This window comes from Cucumis melo, chromosome 11, assembly GCF_025177605.1.
Source record: "Cucumis melo cultivar AY chromosome 11, USDA_Cmelo_AY_1.0, whole genome shotgun sequence".
In the NCBI taxonomy this organism is placed as follows: Eukaryota; Viridiplantae; Streptophyta; class Magnoliopsida; order Cucurbitales; family Cucurbitaceae; genus Cucumis; species Cucumis melo.
In genome coordinates, this window is record NC_066867.1 from 21,204,224 (window position 1) to 21,214,404 (window position 10,181).

Genomic DNA, 10,181 nt, shown 5'->3' on the forward strand with positions numbered 1-10,181 from the left:
AAGCGGCTGGGACACGAGCTTGACTTCACGAAACTTTACGTGACGGCTGGCGATTACGACTCGATGACGGATGACGAAACGCTCGGGCGAACGATTGCTACGACGAGGGTCGACTCGGATTTCAGAGTGAGACAACAGCAGCGACCGACGGTAGGTGATGGAGAAGATGAATAGGGACAACTTGCGATCCACACCCGGCGACGATCGGACGAATAAGGCGGTAGCGACATGGCAGTGGCGGAGCGGCGGCGGTGGGGTATGGGTGCTAGGGTTTTGTGGGTGTGATGAAGAAGATGAAATTAATGGGGCACGTCCAAACAAGGGTCTATTTTATAATAATAATAACATTATTATTATTCCTTTTCCTTTTCCTTTTCAAATAATAATAATAATAATAATAATAATAATAATAATAATTATTATTATTATTATTATTATTGTTGTTGTTGTTTTTATTATCATAGTTATTATTATTATTATTATTATAAAAAAGTCAAAACTTTGTTATTTGTTTTAAAAATGTATAGCTTATTTCAAATGTTACAATTTTAATCTTGAGTTTTTATAAATAGTTTAAAATGCATCCATTAACTAGAAATTTTATAAATTTTTTAATGAAATTCAAATTTTTTGTGACCCAAAACAATGCTATATTTCTTAAAAATATGTTGTTGCAAAAGGAAAAACAAAGTTTATAAATTAGAAATGAAATAAAAATAAAAATTGTAAGTTTGTAACCATTGAAATTTAAATTTTAAATTAGATGTAATTTTTTTTAAGATTGCAATTTTATATTAGTTGAGTGCAATTTTAAAATAAATAAATAAAAATAATTTAAATTGCTTCTTATTTAGCCTGGTTACCCAAATTTTAAGTTTAGCAAAAGAAAAAGTTACAAAAAATAATTTGTTACGAGTAAATTAGGAAAAACTCACATTTTATGTTATTATTTATGAAACAAATATAATTACATATTGTCTAATAATTATCTTGAATTATCAAGAAGTTTTTTGAACACAAATTTTTGGACCATTGGATCTCACACTTTCTCTAAGAATAATTTATAGCCATTGGATCTTTCACATCTCTCTAGAATATTCGGAGCCATTAGATCATACATATATATCAAGAACAAATTAGAGCCATTGGATTTGCTTGATGGCCAAGTATCTTTTGGCTATAAATAGGTAAGAACCCATGATTGCCAATCCATTCCAAAATCTCCAACAAGTTGAGTGAAATATAAAATAGAGAGAGTTTCTTCTTAGAGAGCTTTGTATCCTTAATAAGAAAGAAAGTTTTTGTAACTCCTATTTTATATAGTGAATTCTTCTATCCTTGCCCGTGGTTTTTACCCTAACTTGTTTAGGGGTTTTCCACGTAAAATCCTTGTGTTCTATCATCTCCCTTCTTATTCTTCATTATTATTGTTCTCAATCTCTTTTAGTTGCAATCTTACTCTATTAGATCAGAGTCCGAATTACAACACATACGACAAATTGTTTTAGATAATGAGAAAGTAAATATGATAATTATATATATAATTACCCAAAATTTAAGTTTGGCAAAAGAAAAAGTTACAAAAAATAATTTATTAGTAAATTAAGAAAACTCACATTCTACGTTACTATTTTTGGAATATAAATATAATTACATATGATAAAAAGACACATGACAGTGGAATATTTGACGGGAGTCGGATCCGCTGTTTCAATTATGAAATAATGTTTTTATTTAACTTCCAAATATTATCCATTTTACAAACCTCCTATATCCATAAATTACATCTAATCTTTAAAAGAATTTAGTGGTAGAAATCATCATGTTTAGCGGTGGACATATTATTCAATTTTAGAAGTTCGCTTTTCTATCGTTATGAAATTAAAAATTAAGAACTTATTTTGGTGATAAATCTCCAATTTCATTGCTACAACTTCGGTTTATTAGTGTTTACGCATTGTCTAAGCACCAAATCCAAAAATAAATTTTCTATTGGGAATTTCTAAGTGAAAATTTTTATTTATAAAATATGTTGAAGTTCAGTAATTTTTCTATCTGCTGGAATTATCTATTAATACAAGTCTATTAGGAACATTCTATGTTAAATCTGATTTTTATTTAATTATTTTAATTTGTTAGAATTATCTATTACTTGATTTTTTTATCATCTAAAAATTAACCAAAATAATCAATTCCAGCCAAATCGATCACATTGTGATGTTAATATTTTAAAAATTAAACTTCATAATATTCTTTGGCAAAAATCTCAAAAGTACATAGCCCTTAAAGAAGATTGGATACAACTAAAATAGTGTTGTATATATCATTTAGAGTCTTGCCATTCTTCAAAAGCAACGATGTTTCCTTTGGTGGTTGCACAAACTTATCCTGACAGTCGTGAATCTCTGTCATGGCACCAGAAGTTACAATATTGACAGCATTAAAGTCACCAATGGCCAAGTTCTTTTGGGCATTTTCAATATCACCAACAACTTCATCATAGCTCTCAGCACAAGACTAATATCGTTGCTTAAGTTGAGGATTGGTCGTGGTTTTTGTCTTTTTGTTATTTTTATCTTCAAAAAATTAACCAAAATCATTTCATGAATAATCACATACAAAATTACAACTAAAATAGTTTTTCTTTTGGAAAGATACAACGAAGATGTTAAAATTTGAATTTTCTCACCATGTATGATGCCAAAAACTTAGCGTATAAAATGTAACTAAGTATACCCGTCAAATTATAAAGTAGTAAATTGGTTAAGAAACCACGTATTATCTTCTCTAGAGATAAAATGTTCGAATAGCGTCTTACTATTCAAGAATTCTTTTGAATTTTATTTAAAGAATGAAACTTGGATGATGTGTTTTCTAAAATAATGAAGCATAAGAAAAAAAAGTAAAGTTTTAAATTCGAGAGACAAAAGATGTTCAAATGTGTTGATTTTCTTAATAATATCATTTCAACCACGCACAATTCCACATAATATGGAAAGTAGACGACTTTCCAACATTTATTATTATCCACGTGCCCAAGACGAGACGACGCAGAGCGACTGACATCCTCAAAATGGTTAGTTTTAAAACAAGAGTTGCCACCAATTCTTTTTACGGTGTGATTGGACACCGAAATATGTTAAACACTTTTTAAATAAAATCATGAAAAAAAATGATTTGTGAAAACTGGAGTTGAGTTTGCGAGTTAAATGTGTAAGGGGAAGGTGTGTAAGGGGAAGGCGTTAACACCCCTTAACACCCATAAAAACAGTGGCTAATATTTTTTCTTTTCCCTTCAAAACCTAAATTGAAAATATTGTTTGAAAAGTTTTTACATCCTTTTTTAAAATGATGTCTTATTTTATTCTCTTTACTCCCATATTCGAAACAACGATCCCCTAAAATAAGTGGAAGAAAATATATAGATATAAAGGAACTAAATAAATAAAAACACAATAAAGTAAAAAAGTATAAAAGCAATAAAACATAGTAAAATAAAAATAATAATGCTAATAACAAAAAGTGGACATAAATATATAAAAAAAACATTAATGAAACAGATATAATACCTTTGCTTTTTTTTTTTTTTTTTTTTTTTATAAACTTCAAAAATAGAACTTATGAAGAAAAGAAACATGTGAGGTTTTTCCCTCAAGTTGGACGCTTTTTAGACCCTTCAACTTCAAGAAATTAGCTAAAGATGTAAGCCCTCGTTCCATTCTCTTTTATTTTATATACATATTTTATATCTCTTAAGTGGTGAAAAACAAGTTGGAAGATATTTATGCTCCTTCAGATTAATTCGTGTGATAATAAAATTTTAGATCTTCATTAATGGAGTTTTAAAGCATAATTTATTTTGTATGGGTGTTGAAAAGAATGAAGGAGGGTAAAAAGGAAGTTTAAATTTAAAGAGATGGGCATTTTTGTCATTCCATCATTATTTTTAAGTTTAATAAAAAAATTATTAGTTTCTTCTTCTTCTTCTTCTTCTTCTTCATTCTTCTAGAGAGAGAGAAGGACGACACCCCTTACATTCAAAATCTCTTCCGTCGCCACATCTCCCTCTATCTCTCCTTCACGCCAACACCATCTCCAAGCTCGGATCGTCGGACGACGTCTGCATGCCGAAAGAACCCAGCGACGCCTTGCTCCTTTCTTTCGTGCATCGGCCATGACGCCCTCCAGTCGCGACGTGACTCGTCGATGCCATTTAGCCGCCGTCGCGTAGCCCAACTCACCGAATGATAGTTACCCCACGTCGAACCTTTCACGGGTCACGCAAAAATGAAGTTCTTGGGTCGATCTAAGTTTAGGGGTAAATATTTGTTATTTTAGTTGCATTTCTTGAAGATTTTCGAATACCCACTAAGTTTCGATCTTGATTTTGCAATACCCATTAAGTTTAGACTTGGTTTTAACTTTACCCATTACTTTTGGATGCTAGATTCAAGTTTTAGAAGAGTTTGAGCCGCTATCCAGTCATTCGAAAGGTCGAATTTAGGCGTTTGACACAAATTTGGGTAAGATTCTAAGTTTTATGGAATAAGTCTTGAGTGCCCATTTAAGTTAAATGTTAATTTTGAACAACCTATGGTTTTTGAATGCTTGATTTGAACTTAGAAGGAGGTTAGGATTTTGCCCATGAAGTTAAAAGTACTTTAATTGGTTCTTGACAAGTCTTGGAGTAATCTAAGTGAATTTTCTTTGAGTTCTTGCTTACCCATTGAATGTAAGCATTTAGATTAGATTACTCTTAAGACTCGGGTCCCAAGTTAAACATTTGTGGTCAAGAAAGGACTTTCTTCTAACTTTAGAGATTTGTTTGGGTGTTACGTATATAAGTTTCGAATACACAATAGTTTTAGATCCTAAATTCGATTTTAGAAAGGCGTTAACGTGTTATCAAGGTGATTTTGACAAGTTTTTGATAAGGTCGTAGATAAATTAGTATGTTCTCTCATAGTTCTTAAATACCCACTTCGTGTTAGCGCGTACTTGATTTTACCCATAATTATTGAATGGAAAAGTGGGGACTTTAGAGAACTAGGAAGTATTGTTCAGCGCACTTAAAATTGTTTAGGACAAGTGTGGGAAATTTCTTAAGATATTGACTTGCTACTTTGACGTTGAGTTCGTTATTAAATGATCTAAATTCCTCACATTATTGATATTGCAACTAAGAGCATCTTAATATACAAGACCCATTAAGTATACACTAAGTTTAGATCCTCATCTTGTTAAGAGTCCAATGTGAAGTTTAAGGTTCAAGGGTGGAATGTTTATCCTAGACTAAAGCATTTAGAGGAAAGTTCAATTTAGAACTTGGAAGTCTTGGTCAACACGGTTGAGGTTATTTTAGGTGAGTTGGGGTAGGTTTCTAAGTTATTTACCCGTTAGATTGTTGATGGATTTAAACCTCTAAAGTATGAAAATTGGACATAAGGGTGTATGGATTTAAAAGACGACTTAAGTTGAGTGCTTGTGGCATTAAAAGTTTAAATTGAAGTTTAAGGGCCTCTTGTGTGTCTAATGGATATAAATTCCAAAACATCATCAATAATGGAGATAAAAATGTTTTTACATAAAAGACCCATTGAGTTTAAATTAAGTTGGATGCTTATAGGGTTAAGCATCTAGTTTGCAAGTCTAAGGGTTTGTAGGTGAAAATTCTAGCCTAATTTAAAGCGAATTGAGAATACAAAAACTTTAGAAACTAAAATAAGTTTGATTTGGCCTTATGAAGTATGTTAAAGATTGTTGTGTTGTCTCCCTTTGTGAAGATAATTAATAGGCCCTAATCGCTGTTTCAGGCCAAATTGAAGTGGGGAAAGCATATAATCCCGGAGGATCGAATCATTGATTGTGAGTGGCTCAATTTTTAAGCTTTCTTTTTATAGATATATGTTAACTCTTGATATTGCTTGGAAAACTACCAAGACTTAAACTTTATGGCCACGTTTTCGTTATCGTTTAAACAATGTGTTTATTGCATTGAAATTTCAAGAATGATCATAACTCAATGATGATATAAATGGGTTTCAAGTCCATGTTTCCATTAATACTTAAACGACATGTTTACTCATTATAAATTTGAGAATGTGTATGTCTTGATTGTTATTTAATCGTGTTTCAAGTTTTTAGTTTATATTTAGTTTAAAATTTTACTAAATCGATGCTTATGGTAAATGTTGGTGATTACCCTAAAGGCTACGTGAATGTGTTTCCGTAGCGCCACCTACGGTTGTCAGGGGATTCTGGGGCTGAAAGAGGCCGTGACTAGAGATCCGAGAACCTGAGCCTAGGTGAGGACATGGATGAAGGATTGTGATATGGTTTCGGGCCTAGCTTAACACATGGTTGGGTGACTCTATGTGCACATGGAGCGGTATGTAGTTACTATGGTAGGTGCTAAGTGTGCGTGAGCTCCGTTTGGCCGCGTGTTTTCCTTGTGGATATGGAGCACGTGTGAGCTATTCCCGGGCCGTATACTTAGTATGCTATCATGGTTGGTTGGATTAGTTGACGATTGATATCATGGTAGGTACTAAGATGCGTGAGCGAGTTTTGGCCGCGTGATGCTTTGTCATGTGCGAGCTATCTTTGGCCGTATCTTTAGATGCCTTGCCATGGTTGTACGGATTACAGGGTTGTTGATGGACTAATGGGTATGAGTTATGATATTTTTCCACTATTATTATATTTCTAATGCATATTTATAATTCTTCTCTTTAAGTATATTTTATGAGCTTTACATTTAAGAAACTTGCCACTCACTGAGTATTCGACTTACATTTTAATGTTTTTCCTCTCTTCCCCCTAGGTAGTGAACCAAGGGCCAAGCGTTGATTGATCTCTCGTCATCGAACGTAGATCTTCATTATTCTTTTGTATGTTTGTAATTATTTTTCTTTTGTAATGCATCTTGGAGTGGTTAGATGTAGCGAGAGTGAGGCCAAGAACTTGTATTAGAAATCCCTCTTTAGAACGAAATCTTTTTGGGTATTACTTTGTTGTTTTAATTTTGATTTTTTTTATTGGATCTTATTGGAAAATACCCAATTGTTGTGCCATGGGAAGATGGTTAGTTATGTTGATGAAGTTTTGGAGAGAGAGAAAGAAGATTTAAATAATAATTATATGATGAAAAATATAATTATTATTTGGTAAAAGATAATTGTGTTTTATTTGAAAAAAAATAAAAAAAATAAAAGGGAGATTTGGTGAGATTTAATTGAGGAGAGAGAAGATTTGTTAGTTTTTGGAATACAATAAGGAAAAGGAAAGGAGAAATTAATATTGGTTTATTTTTTTTTGTATAAATGAGCATTGGAACCCATACACAAAGAAAAACCCTAAAATCTTTTCTTTTAGAAACCTTAGACTGCCGCCACTGTCGACTACCGCCGTCCTTCCCTGCACCGTCAACTACCGCCACTGTCTCGCCAAGGAACCCGAGCACTTCACAAGTAGCCGTCGTCCCTACCATCCGCCACTTGCCGCGTCTCCGTCAGCACCTCGCCGCCAGCCGTCGGTCGTTGCCTCGCTGTCACGGTCGTCACTTGGCGTCGCCAGCAAGCACCTCCGTCGGTCGAACGTGTTCAGCCGCTCCGCGTCGCTTGCCCAGTCTAACGCGTCTAGCCGCTCCGCGTCGCCAACCCGACCCGCGCGTCTAGCCGCTCCGCATCGCCAACCCGACCTGTGCCTCCTGCCGCTCCACACCGCAAGCGGCGCTCGCGTCCGCGCCCTTCTTCGTGAGCCAAATTCTATTTGCCGCACCTTCCTCCAGTCGCAAGCTGCGCCATCCAGCCGAGCCGTCAAACTACTTTGAGCCACAAGCCTATTTGGGTCTTTTTCACCTGTTTTGTAAGTTGATTGGGTTTTGGAATACCCAATTAAGGTTATATTTTTTGGATCTTAAATAATTTAACTTTGGGTTAAATTAAATTATTTCTCCTAAAGGACCATTTGAACCAGCTGAAGTTGGAGTGTGGGATTTATTCAGTTAAGGGCTAACTTGCTGCAACCTCGAACTTGGGTAAGTAGTTTCGACTGAATTCTTGGGTTCCTAGTCGTTTGATGGTTAGGTTATTCAAATTGGTTTTTAATTATTAGGATTTTGTCACTTGGAAAGCGTGGTTTTGCTGTAGTTTCGACTGAACTAATCTCCAGGTAAGAGATTCTCCTACTAGACCTTCGAATTACATTAAAGAGACCGCATGTACGAATATATGGTTACGCACGAATGATAGCTAAATACAAAACTCGAGGTTATTGAGAGAGAGACTGATATTGAAATTATGCCTACTTGTTGACTATATGGTTAGCGTGAATAGCATGTCGACGCTATCGCCTTCGTCCTAATGACATAGTTTTGTGGTTGAGGATGACGTGATATGATATGTTATGGTTTGATATGTTATGGCATGATTTGACGTAATTTTGACATGTTATGACAGGTTATGATGTGATTGATGAGATATTGTGTGCATGCTATGGGTAGGGTGTATGTTAGCTTCTTATTAGAGTCGTACCCACATGGGTGTCCTTCGGGATCACCACTCTTTTGACACAGACATGATGGAGAGATCCGACGGGATCGCTCACGCTTATGACTGCGTATTCCGACGGGATTACCAGTCTGACATTGACATTGACATAGACATGATGTGAGTGATCCGACGAGACCACTCACAGCCTGATCATCTTAGGTGTTCCCTTGGGTTCACAAAGACCAGCTTGTTCCTACGGGATCACACATTGCACGTGTTCGGGGACGTGCCAGTTCAGGGGTACCACTCTTCAGGACTCTAATAAGAAGTTAACAGGCATCTAGTGGGACTAGTAGTGGGTCCCTTACTGATTTTATACTCACTCTTTCCATTTCTATTTTTTAGGCAGAGGTAGAGGTAAGGGCAAGGGCAAGCTGGCGAGCGACCAGAATTGACCGTGACGAGCCATAGGGATCTTATGCTTCCGCTTCACGTCATAGTTCAGACCTTAATGTTTGCATTTTAGTCTATTCTTTATTTGTTATTTTATTTCTTTAAAAATTAGATAGGACCCGAGTTAGGATTTTATTTTTATACTTATCTCTAATCACATTTGTCTATGCTTTTAAATGAAAATTTTGAGGTTTTGTTTTATTTTATTTTTCCAAACTTTACAAATTTATTTATCTTTTAAATTAGTAATGGCTTCGACTTAGTATAAGGAGTTGAGTCGTTACAGTTGGTATCAGAGTCTATGTCCTAGGTTCTGTAGACTGACTTATGATGTAAGTCTTTGTTTTGGTTTGTTTTACCCCTATGGCTATACGGTCCTTCGTCACTCGCCAGGTATGTTTTAGGACCTTGCTAATATTATAGTTATAACCTTGCCTGTTGAGAGTCACTCAGGCATACCTCACTGCCATGGAGAAGAGATATCAGGATATGTTGAGGGACGCGTTGGCACCTTTTCATGCTGCCCAGTATCACAATCGTAACTTTCAAACACGATTGTGCGGCACTTGTTTTGCTCGATCAACAAGTCAGCCGTTTAATATTCGAAACTTGCAGACAAACTCGTGGTATGATGTAGCCTTTCTCCACGTTCTTCAGAAAATGTTTTTATAAAACGGGAGAGAGAAAGTAAATAGTTGAAAACATCATGAAAGAAAGCATTGAAGACTGTCAATTGCAAAGAAAATAGCTTAGCTTGCAAAGAGTGCGACAAGGCTTTGGCGGGGGTCGGACTACTCATGTACCCCCTATAGTACATATTGAGGTTTTTGGCCTTGGCAGGCTTGCATATGAAAAAGCCAAAATGTCACACTGTGGCTCGACAACACGAAAATGAAAGAATTAACCTAGACTACTTTCAAGACATAAAGATAAAGCGATTTAGGGCTATTCGAGCATACGGCCATAGGTAAATAATACCTTGGACAAGTATGCCCTTTGACATTCTCCCCCACTTAAATAGTTGACGTCCTCGTCAACTGGAAAAACTGTAGCTCTTCGGTCTTCTGCGTCCACGCTTCAAGGTCTTTGACATGTTCTCCGCTTGTTACCTCCACGAGGGGCTTCTTCCGCTTCACCAGGAATTTATGTACCTCCCTCGTGGGCCTTCTACCAAACCTTACTCTGTTAGCAAGGACTTCCTTGATTTCTCTGTCTTCCTCCAGTTCCAGGTTGATA

General features: G+C 35.4%; 1 long non-coding RNA gene across 2 annotated transcripts; it reads left to right on the forward strand.

Moving 5' to 3' along the window:
* The first annotated feature begins 4,010 nt into the window (after nucleotides 1–4,010).
* Nucleotides 4,011–6,983, forward strand: LOC107992050 (uncharacterized). Of its 2 annotated transcripts, XR_001764458.2 has the most exons (4): nucleotides 4,011–4,318; nucleotides 4,448–4,523; nucleotides 5,814–5,865; nucleotides 6,824–6,983. It is a non-coding gene; the product is annotated as an uncharacterized LOC107992050 (long non-coding RNA). The 2 variants fall into 2 exon arrangements; XR_007815613.1 differs by lacking the exon at nucleotides 4,448–4,523.
* Nucleotides 6,984–10,181: the final 3,198 nt, after the last annotated feature.